Genomic DNA, 11973 nt, shown 5'->3' on the forward strand with positions numbered 1-11973 from the left:
AGCTATAAGGTATGGAGGAAGATTGTGGTACAACCAGTACCTAGGATAAGCCACTTGCCCCCTCTAAGCACAGACCTCTGATCTCTCTGATACAATTTCTGGATAGGAATACTATGCTGACAGGATAAGACCTGGGGCCAGTTAGAAGGAAACTGTAAAACTGTCATGCCACACAGGGAAGAGTGAAGGCAGAAAGAGGGGGAAAGTATTTACATTCAAGGTAAGCCTGCAAACGAAAGTTCTACTGCTATTAAGGAAACATATTGCTAAGAAAGGCATCTAACAAAATCAACATGGAAACCCAACCATTTATTGTCAATGAGATACAAGTAATAGAACACTCTGAATAATACTAAAACATGATTGTGGGCCAGGCACAGTGGTTCACGCCTGTAATCCCAACACTTTGGGAGGCCAAGGCAGGCAGATCACCTGAGGTCAGGAGTTCAAGATCACCCTGGCCAATCTTGTGAAACCCTGTCTCTACTAAAAATATAAAAATTAGCTGGGCGTGGTGGTGCACGCCTGTAATCCTAGCTACTCAGGAGGTTGAGACAGGAGAATCACTTGAACCTGGGAGGCAGAGATTGCAGTGAGCCGAGATTGCACCGCTGCACTCCAGTCTGGGCAACAGAGCGAGACTCTGTCTCAAGTAATAACAATACTATTAATAATTGTGTTTAATATATAAACATTGTTTTAAGAACTTTACATGTATCATATCATTTGATAAAAGCAATAACACCATAAAGTAGCTACTATTACCTTCATCTCACAAATGGGGATACAGGGCAGAGAAGTTAGGGAACTAACTCTGGGGCTCACAACTTATCACTGTGAGTGCAGAAATAACATATGCAACAAGATCAAGAAGTTATAAACAAGAACAAGAAAGAATTAAATTAAAATATGAAATTGTGAAATTAATAGAAAAACAATAATAATAATAGGTGCATATAGAAAAGAACTAATTGTAAGTCGTAAATATTTTGAAACGATGGTCAAGAAAATATCCTCAAGGGAGGATAAACTTCAACTAGACATAACTGAAGAACAATTTGGTGAAGTAGTAATGAGTAATTTACTTAGAACTTAGCATGGAAAGATAAATCAAATATATATGAAGCAGATGTTAACAATCACGGTGAATAGAAAAAGGGGCTCCAACGTGTATCTCAGAAATTCAGACACTAGACACTTGAGAGAATGCCTAAGAAATCACTATTTGAAGAGGTATCAGCTGAGAAATTTCCAGAAGCAAACAGAGATCTAATTTCTTAGATTAAAAGCACATACTGAGTGCTGATCAGGATAAACAGAAATGCTCTCTCACACCTATACATATTGGAATGAAACTGCAGAACAAGGATGAAAGTAATATCTTAAAAGCAGCCAGAGAGAGAAAAAAATCATGTTATATACAAAACAATCAAGATTAGACTGACATCAGGCGTCTTATCAGCAAAAATGGATGGCAAAAGTCAGTGAAGTAATATCCTCAAAAGGCCATAGGAATTCAACCATCTCCCCAGAGTTCCCTTTGTGGTCAAACTCTCCTTCAAGGGTGATAAAAGGTCTGAGAAAACCTGCAGCTGTGGACTCTCACTGAAATCATTAGTGAAGGGTGTACTTATTAAATACTAATATAAGAAAAACATCAGCCCAGAGGAAATGAGTAGAATTCCAGACAATGCAGTGAGCAGGGAAATTATTTAAACAAATCAGGAGAAGCTGAGCTGTATGTATTCATGAGCCTTGCTAGTCTGTTAAAATACTGATATATAACAGTCTTCAATTATATATCCCTGCAGTTTTTTCTGAGAGATGAAAGTCGGTTATTTTGGTTAAAATTTACAATAAAGACTGTATTAGGAGCAATAGTGACAGAGAAATACAAGTGTGGTTATGCTACTGTTTTTAAGGAAAAAGAGAATAGTTTTATACTAGAGTAGTGCCAATTTGTCCTAGAATGTGAAAGAGCTTAGTGAAGGAAAATCTTGGAAAACAAATTTTACTTGCCTTGTTGTATAATACCTAAGTCAAAAAGAAGTCATAATATAGTTTAAAAATTTGGAAAACTAAAATTTTGGATGAACTAAATCTAATGAAATCTCTGCGTATCAGCGTTCCTACAACATACTCTAAGTGAAAAAAATGATTTTGTAGGATATATAATAAGGACACCATATATATTTAGTTTTAAAACTATGGTGGGAGGGGATTGAAAAAAAATAAATAAAACTATGGTAAACCTGGGTAAAGTTCATATAATCATCACTTAACTCAAAAATATATTAATACCATCATCTCTAATTTCTACTCTTATTCCCTGAGAAACTCTAATTTCTAAATGTAACTACTATTCTAATTTCTAACACTATGGTTTTGTTTTCAAATTTTATATTAATGAAATCATCCAATATGCATTCTGTGGTGTCTTCATTTTGTTCAGCATTAAATTCATGATATTAATGTTTTTGGTTTGGATTCAATTATCCTTGGAAGAAAGTGCTATCTAACTATCTGTCTGTCTGTCGATCAATCAACTGTTTATTTTGAAGTCATATTTTATTAAATTAGCCAGGATACATGAAGCCTATCTTAATAACAAAGGTTAATAAAACACCTGGAAGATCTCAGTGAATAAACACAAGTTGTTTATTTCCCATTTATACAAAATCCTTGTAGGTCAGCTGAATCTTCATAGTTATTGGCCTCCAAATGTGATTTGGAGATCCACACTGCTTGGATCTCACAGTTCTGACATTTCAATATGTGGCCTCCACATTTGCTCCCAATGGAGAAGCAAAGTGATATGGTTTGGCTGTGTCGCCACTGAAATCTCATCTTGAATTGTAGTTCTCATAATCCCCACGTGTTGTGGGAGGGGATAATTGAACCAGTGGAGATAATTGAATCATAGCGGAGGTTTCCCTCATGTTGTTTTCATGATGGTGAGTTAGTTCTCATGAAATGTGATGGTTTCATAAGGAGCTTCCCTGTTCCCTGGGCACTTATTCTTCTCCTTTCTGCTGCCATGTGAAGAAGGACATGTTTGCTTTCCCTTCTACCATGACTGTAACTTTCTGGAGGCCTCCTAGCCATGCTGACTTGTGAGAGGTTTGAATCTCTTTCCTTTATAAATTACCCAGTCTTGCGTATGTCTGTATTAGCAGCATGAGAATGGACAAATATAGTAAATTGGCACCAGTATAGTGGGGTGCGGCTGTAAAGGTACCCTAAAATATGGAAGTGATTTGGGAACTGGGTAACAGGCAGAGGTTGGAACAGTTCGGAGGGCTCAGAGGAAGATAGGAAAATGTAGCAAAGTTTGGAACTTCTTAGAGACTTGTTGAATGACTGACCAAAATGCTGATAGTCGTATGGACAATAAAGTCCAGGCTGAAGTGGTCTCGGATGGAGATGAGGAACTTGTTGAAAACTGAAGTAAAGGTGACTCTTGTTATGCTTTAGCAAAGAGACTGACGGCATTTTGCCTCTGCCCTAGAGATCTATGGAACTTTGAACTGAGAGAGATGATTTAGGGTATCTGGCAGAAGAAATTTCTAAGCAGCAAGGCATTTAAGAGGAAGCAGAGGATAAAAGTTTGAAAAATTTGCAGGCTGACAATGCAGTAGTAAAGAAAAACCCATTTTCTGAGGAGAAATTCAAGCCAGCAGCAGAAATTTGCATAAGTAACATGAAGCCAAATGCTAATTGCCAGGACAATGGGGAAAATGTCTCCAGGGCATGCCAGAGACCTTCATGGCAGCCCTTTCGTTTACAGGCCAAAAGTCCTAGGAGGGAAAAATGGTTTCCTGGGTCAGGCCCAGGGCCCCCCTGCTATGTGCAGCCTGGGGACTTGGTGCCCTGCATCCCAGATGCTCCAGCTGTGGCTAAAATTGGACAAAGTACAGCTTGTGATGTGGCTTCAGAGGGTGCAGCCCCCAAGCCTTGGTAGCTTACATGTGATGTTGGGCCTCTGGCTGCACAGAAGTCAAGAATTAAGGTTTGGAAGCGTCCACCTAGATTTCTGAGGGTGTATGGAAACACCTGCATGTCTAGGTAGACATGTGCTGCAGGGGTTGGAATCCCCACACAGAGTCCCCACTGGGGTACTGCCTGGTAGAGCTGTGAGAAGAGGGTCACTATCTTCCAGACCCCAGAATGGTAGATCAATTGACAGCTTACACTGTGCACCTAGAAAAGCCATAGACACTCAATGCCAGGTTGAAAAGGAAGCCAGGATGAGGGGCCATACCCTATAAAACCACAGAAGTGGAGCGGCCCATGGCTGTGGGAGCCCACCTCTTGCATTTTGGAACCTCAAGGTTTAATGACTGCCCTATTGGATTTCAGACTTGCATGGGGCCTGTAGCCCCTTTGTTTTGGCCAATTTCTCCCATTTGGAATTTTGGTATTTACCCAATGCCTGTACCTTCACTGTAACTAGGAAGTAACTATCTTGCTTTTGATTTTACAGGCTCATAGGCGGAAGGGACTTGCCTTGCCGCTGATGAGACTTTGAACTTGGACTTTTGAGTCAATGCTGGAATGAGTTAAGATTTTGGGGGACTGTGGGAAGGGCATGATTGTGTTTTGAATTGTGAGGATATGAGATTTGGGAGTGGCTAGGGGCAGTGTCCCCACCGAAATCTCATCTTGAATTGTAGTTCCTATAATCCCCATGTTTCATGGGGTGGACCCAGTGGAGATAATTGAATCATGGGAACACTTTTCCCCATGCTGTTATTGTGATTGTGAGTTCTCACGAGATCTGATGGTTTTGTAAAGGGCTTCCCTCTTTGATGGGCACTCGTTTTTCTCCTTCCTGCCACCATGTGAAGAAGGACGTGCTTGCTTCTCCTTCTGCCATGATTGTTAAGTTTCCTGAGGCCTCCCCAGCCATGCTGAACTGTGAGTCAGTTGAACCTCTTTCCTTTATAAATTACCTAGTCTTGGATATGTCTTTATTAGCGGTGTGAGACAGGACTAATACACAAAGGATTTGAAATCACAAAGGAGCTGTTTTCTGCTCCATCACGGAAGTCTCACATGCATCACATCTATTCGCATCCATTTGCCACAACTAGCCAAAAAGCCCTTTTTTAAATCTGCCTAGAGATCAGGAAGTATTATCTCTGGATGCCTAGGCAGGACAGGTGAATCAGATATTGGTGGGTACTAGTGTTTTCTATGATACAGACCTTAATAAAAATAAGTTTCAGATAAATCTAACTATACATTAGAATACTGTAACCACAGTAGAAGAAAATATTGGCTACTTTTTGTGATAAACTAATGATGGTAAGTGCACCCTATTTAAGCAAGAAAAGAAACTGATCTGCCATAAAGAGAACAATGACATATTTAACTACAAAATATGTTACAAAATATTAATATCCCTAAAGGACAAATAAGCTCCAATAAATGGATAACAAAAAAAATAAGCCTGTAGAAAAATGGAGAAAATATATTTGCAGAATATTTATACAGGTGGTAATGAAATTGACAATGATGTTTATCCTCAGCAGTAAACAGTAAAACGTTTCACCCACCAGGACTATAGGAATTTTTCAAATGGGTAATTTTCAGAACCAGCAAAGTTATAGAAAAGTAGATATCAGTTGCACATACTATTGGAGGAAATGTAAAATATAATTACCTTGTGGAAAGTAATCTGATGTAATATATTAAAACTTTATCCATGTATGTCCTATAATTCAGCAATTCCATGTTGAGGAATCCATACAAAGAAATACTTACACACATACAGAAGGAGCTGAGTTTAAGAAAGCACATTTTTCAGTGGGGTGTGGTGTCTCATGCCTGTAATCGCATCACATTGGGAGGCCGAGGTTGGCGGATCACCCGAGGTCAGGAGTTTGAGACCAGCCTGGCCAACATGGTGAAATCTTTTCTCTACTAAAAATACAAAAAGCCGGTGTAGTGGCGGGCGCCTCCAGCTACTCAGGAGGCTGAGGCAGGAGAATCACTTGAACCTGGGAGGTAGAGGTTGCAGTGAGCCGAGATCACATTACACCATTGCACTCTAGCCTGGGTGACAAGAGTGAAACTCCATCTCAAAAAAAAGAAAGCACACATTTCAACATCGCCTGCAATGGTATAAAATCATGCTAATTTAAAGATCCATTAATAAGGATTGGTTAAACAGTTTATAGTTTATTCACTGTATGTAATTCTGTAAGCTACCAAAATCACAGACTTACCATAAAATGATTTTTCAGTTAGTAATTTTTCACCATAACTTTTTTGGGTAATTTATACCACTTTTTGGATGACTCTTCTTGTTTATGCTGAAAACATACAAAATAAATATAATCTAAAAAAATATTTTTTGTTTTAGACAAGAACACAGTCAGAAATTTTCTCAACGCAGTTTCTATGCAGAGAAGAGATGTGGGACAGATTTGAATTGCCGTCATATTTGTATGAACCCAAGACATTTTCCAAGACCAAGAGGGATAAAGATATAGCAATTTATATGACCCTGGCATTTTATGTACATGCACTAGTTCCAAGTGTTTTAACCTACTCTTCTGTGCCTTAAACTTTCTGTGTTGGAACTTTAAGTATGAATTGAATTAAAGATAATCCCAAGCCCCCAAGTGTCTCAAACAGTAAAAAAGTAAATGTTATAGAAAAAAAAGCAGGAAAAACTTTAAGCATGAAATAAAAGAGGGTTGTGATAAAAGAGGACTGAAGAGGGAAAAGGAATGAAAGATTCTGCCATCCTTCATGGCAGCCCACTCCCCTTGGTATGAGATACTGCCCCCTGTCTGAAAGTTGACTGCTGCACTCCCTCCGCCTTCTATACATGACTCCTTGTGCCTTTCCTTCACCACACAACTCACACTCTCTTCCTTCCTAGTGAGTCCACTAAGCCTTCATTGCATTATTACATTTATTTCATTTATGAAAAACTGACTTTATTTTCCTCCAAATTGTATTTTATTGTTTATATGAGCTTGGTTTTATTGTCATTCTATTTTTCTCCATGAAAATAGTTTTGATGTCTTAGGTTGGGTCGAAAGGAATTATATTTTTTCCCACTAAAATTGATACAAATATTGTTTTCAATTGAATGATTTTACACAGTGGCACAGTTTCAGGTATGTTGCTAAGCAGGAAAGTTGTTAAGCAAAGCACGAATGTATTAAGGAGATGCATGCAGAATGACATGCAAGGTGATCTATGATTGCTGAGTGAGAAGGAGCAAGTTGCTGAGTATTATATAAGTATGATCTCACTTTTGTAAAAAAAAAAAAAAAAAAAAAAAAAGGCCTGGGCTGATCTGAAATGACCCTATTAATAGTGATTATGTCCAGGTTTGTGTTGCATACTTGTCACTCATTACAGGATCTTGAGACCCAATGCAAAGGATCATATCCCAGCTATGTAACTTGTTAACTATAAGACTTTGAGCAACATAACACCTTACTCCTTAAAATTGCTTAAAAAAAATCTGCACATGAGGAATATTCTACTTCACAGGGTCATTGTGATAATTAAATGTAGTAATCAATGACAGTAGTGCCAGATACAGTAGATAGCCTATACTTTGCAGCTATTATTTCTATCTATCATCTATCTATTAATATATATCATCTATCTTTAATTTATCATCTATCTTGTTCAGGTTTTAAAAATGAACATGTATTAACTTTGTAAAAAGTTAAGGCTATAAGACGTGCTGAGCTTTTGCAATAGATTTTCCTGTACTATATATGACTGCCAGTGGGAGAATTTGAATAAATGTGTAAATTTGACTAAATCTGAATAAATGTTCATTTGACGGGACCATAGATTTGGGGGTCTAGCACTAGCTCTGTTTCTACACTCCTGCTGCTGCCTGGCAGAGATGCCTCTCTCGTTTTGGACTCCAAGGTAAAGTAAGCCTTTTCATTTTGTGCATCATAATTTAAAATGACAAACGGAATCTATTTTTTTGTCCATCTAAGGCATATATTGCTACCATTTATTAATTCTTGTTTCCTTCTCATGTTGCTCTTTGTTGTCATTTTTAAGGGAAGAAGAGACTGGATCACGGGAATGCTTTAATGTGGAAACCCTGAATTCATTCCACACATCTGCCTTCCGGGGACACAGGTAAATGAGGCTGAGTAGTGAAGTGGGAAGTTCCTGAAAATGTGACAGCAAGCCTCTGTCCACTGCCAGATTGAAGACAGGGAGGCGCTCATCGGTAAATTAATGGGTGTTAAAGGGAAGCAAAATAACACCAAGATAGACTTAGAAGAACTACCCAGTGGCAACACTCATTGGTAGAGTGCAGTCTAATTAAGTCTTGATAGAGTGCAGTCTAATTAAGTATTCAAAGAGGACAGAGTGAACAGACCTTCCTTCCTGGAGATATAAGCAGGTGTATGTCTTCTAGCAATTGTGAGGAGGAGATGGATAGAAGGTGAAAAGTAAAAGGAAGAATATGGGAGAACTAAGGATAGGATATTGAATCCCTGCAGATTTGTACAAACAACTTTTATTTTCTGTTTTGCTAATGAAAAAATTTACGTAATGAAATTTAATTTCGCTGGGAATTGAAGTAAATTAATTTGCCACATCAAACTTTTTTCCTCCTTGGGTTTCTTTGGTTTTAAGTCTTTACAGATTATGATTATTCTGGGTGCTCCATTACTCAGCCTTGCATCTGAGGCCTGGGAATCATTTCACACCTCAACAGATCTTTAAATGTAGCATCAAGCGATTTCATAATTAACTTGTCTTCACTCTGTGTCTTAACACACAAAATTCCAGCCAAATTAAACTATAACAGATGGGAAAAGTCACTTGGAAAGGAATGCTAATTAAGTAGTTTTCATTTCTCTTTGAAAGCCAGGATTAATATACTGATTTCAAATAATTGAGGATGTGTTTCAAATGCTTGGTATGTGGGTTGAGAATTCAAGGAGCAAAAAGTGCTTCTTTTGAGCCTTTAAGGAAAATCTCACCTTTCCAATCGTTTCTTTATCATCCTCATGGTTTATCATCACCCTCCTAAACTCTTGTTTGTGCCTTGAACGTCTCATTGTGAGAGCAGCGGAGACTCCTGACATCAACCTCGTGCTTGCTATAATTCAATTCATACCAAGGGATAAAGCAAGCAAAACATAGATGGTCAGGGTAAATCTCAATAGAGCCCAAGCCCCTCAGGGGCAGAGCCAGTCAGCATTCTGCTGTAGTATGATGTCGCAACCAGGATATTGACATTGATACAATCCATCGATGATACTCAGATTTCCATAGTTTTACTTGAACTCATTAGTGTGAGTTCATTTAGTTCAATACAATTTTATCATCCATGTAGGTTTGTGTATCCACCACCACAGTCAATATACTGTGTACTTCCAACATGACGAGGGTACCTTGTGTGGACCTTTATGACTAAACCACACACCTTCTTCCAAACCCTGGCAACCACTAATCTGTCCTCCATTTCTAAAATTTTGTCATTTCAACAATGTTATATAAATTGGGTGATACAGTCTGTAACCCTTTGTAATTGACTTTTTTCACTCAAAATAATTCCTAGATTTATCCAACTTGTGGCATGTATCAATAGTTCATCCCATTTCATTGCTGAGTACTATTCCATGTTGTGTGTGTATGTGTCTATGTGTCCATCTCCATCCATCCATCCATCCATCCATCCATCCATCCATCCATCCACACTCATATGTACACTACAGTTTGTTTAGTCATCTAACTATGGAAATACATTTGAACTGATTCTTATTTTTGGCAATTACAAATAAAGCAACTATGTACATTCTTGTAAATGTTTTTGTGGGAACATAAGTTTTTATTTCTCTGGGATAAGTACCGAAATGTTCAATTACCGGGTCATATGGTAGTTGCAGGCTTAGTTTTTTTTAAGGAACTACCAAATTATTTTCCAGAGTGGTTTTACCATTTTTTACCACCATCAAAACACGAATGATTCAACTTCTTTGTGTCCTCACAGCATTTGGTATTGTCGCTGTATTTTATTTTAGACTTTCTGATAGGTACGTAGTGATATCACATTGTGATTTAAATGTACATTTCCCTAGTTGCTAATGATGATGACCATCTTTTTTGGGCTTACCATCCCATATCTTCTTCAGTAACGTCTGTTCATGTCATTTGCCAGTTTTCTGATTGTATTGATTGTTGTTGAGTTTTGAGAATTCTTTGTGTATTCTAGATACTAGTCCTTTGTCAGATATGTAGTTTGCAAATATTTTCTCCTAGTGCAGCTTGACTTTTCATCCTCTGCACATGTTTCACAGAGCAAATTTTTAATTATGATGATGCCCAATTCATCGATATTTTTCCTTTTATGAATTGTGATTTTTGGTATCAATCTAAGAATTATGTCTAATCCAAATAGTGTATTCTATGTTTTTTTCTAAAAGTTTTGTAGTTTTATAAGTTCAGTCTATGATCCGTTTTGAATTAAATATTGTCTAAATTTTGAGATTTATATTGAGGTTATTTTTTCTTTTTAATTTTTCCCATGGATGTTCACTTTTTCTGGAACCATTTACTGAAAGGCTAGTTTTCCTCCATTGAAATGGCTTTGTATCTTTGTTAAAAATTAATTGGGCATATTTGTGTGGGTATATTTCTGGATTTACTCTTCTGTTCCATGATCCATTGTCTATCATTCTGCCAATAGCCCACTGTTTTGATTGTAATAGCTAGATGGTAAGTCTTAATGTTGGGTAGAGTATTTCCTCCTACTTTATTGTCCTTTATCAGTATTGCTTTAGATATTCTAGGGTTTGTGCCTTCTCACATAAATTTTAGAATAAGCTGGTGTATATCTATAAAAAAACTTAGGTGAAGTTTTAATAGTGATTATCTTAAAACTCTAGATTAGACTGGGAAGAATTGACATATTTTCTGAGTCCTCTGGTTTATAAACAGTGTGCCTTTTCATTTTGTTGGATCTTCTTTAATTTCTTTTATCATCAATTTATAAATTTCAGCATACAGGTCCTGTACATAATTTGCTAAAGGTATATCTAAGTATTTTTTTTTCTGTGGAATGGATTATAAGTAGTATTGTGTTGTTATTTTAGGTTTCTATATGTTCACTGTTAGTATATGGAAATGTAGTTAATTTTTGCATGTTAATCTTGTATCTTGTACCTTTTCTCAACTCATGCATTAGTTCTAGAAGGTTTGCTTGGTAGATTTCTTGAGATCTCCTACATTAGTTATCATGTCATCTTCAAATAAAGATCTTTCTTTCTTTCTTTCTTTTTTTTTAAATTTATTTATTATTATTATACTGTAAGTTGTAGGGTACATGTGCATAACGTGCAGGTTTGTTACATATGTATACTTGTGCCTTGTTGGTGTGCTGCACCCATCAACTCGTCATTTACATCAGGTATAACTCCCAATGCAATCCCTCCCCCCTCCCCCCTCCCCATGATAGGCCCCGGTGTGTGATGTTCCCCTTCCTGAGTCCAAGTGATCTCATTGTTCAGTTCCCACCTATGAGTGAGAACATGCGGTGTTTGGTTTTCTGTTCTTGTGATAGTTTGCTAAGAATGATGGATTCCAGCTGCATCCATGTCCCTACAAAGGACACAAACTCATCCTTTTTTATGGCTGCATAGTATTCCATGGTGTATATATGCCACATTTTCTTAATCCAATCTGTCACTGATGGACATTTGGGTTGATTCCAAGTCTTTGCTATTGTGAATAGTGCTGCAATAAACATACGTGTGCATGTGTCTTTATAGCAGCATAATTTATAATCCTTTGGGTATATCCCCAGTAATGGGATGGCTGGGTCATATGGTACATCTAGTTCTAGATCCTTGAGGAATCGCCATACTGTTTTCCATAATGGTTGAACTAGTTTACAATCCCACCAACAGTGTAAAAGTGTTCCTATTTCTCCACATCCTCTCCAGCACCTGTTGTTTCCTGACTTTT

This window comes from Theropithecus gelada, chromosome 4, assembly GCF_003255815.1.
Source record: "Theropithecus gelada isolate Dixy chromosome 4, Tgel_1.0, whole genome shotgun sequence".
NCBI classification, from domain to species: domain Eukaryota; kingdom Metazoa; phylum Chordata; class Mammalia; order Primates; family Cercopithecidae; genus Theropithecus; species Theropithecus gelada.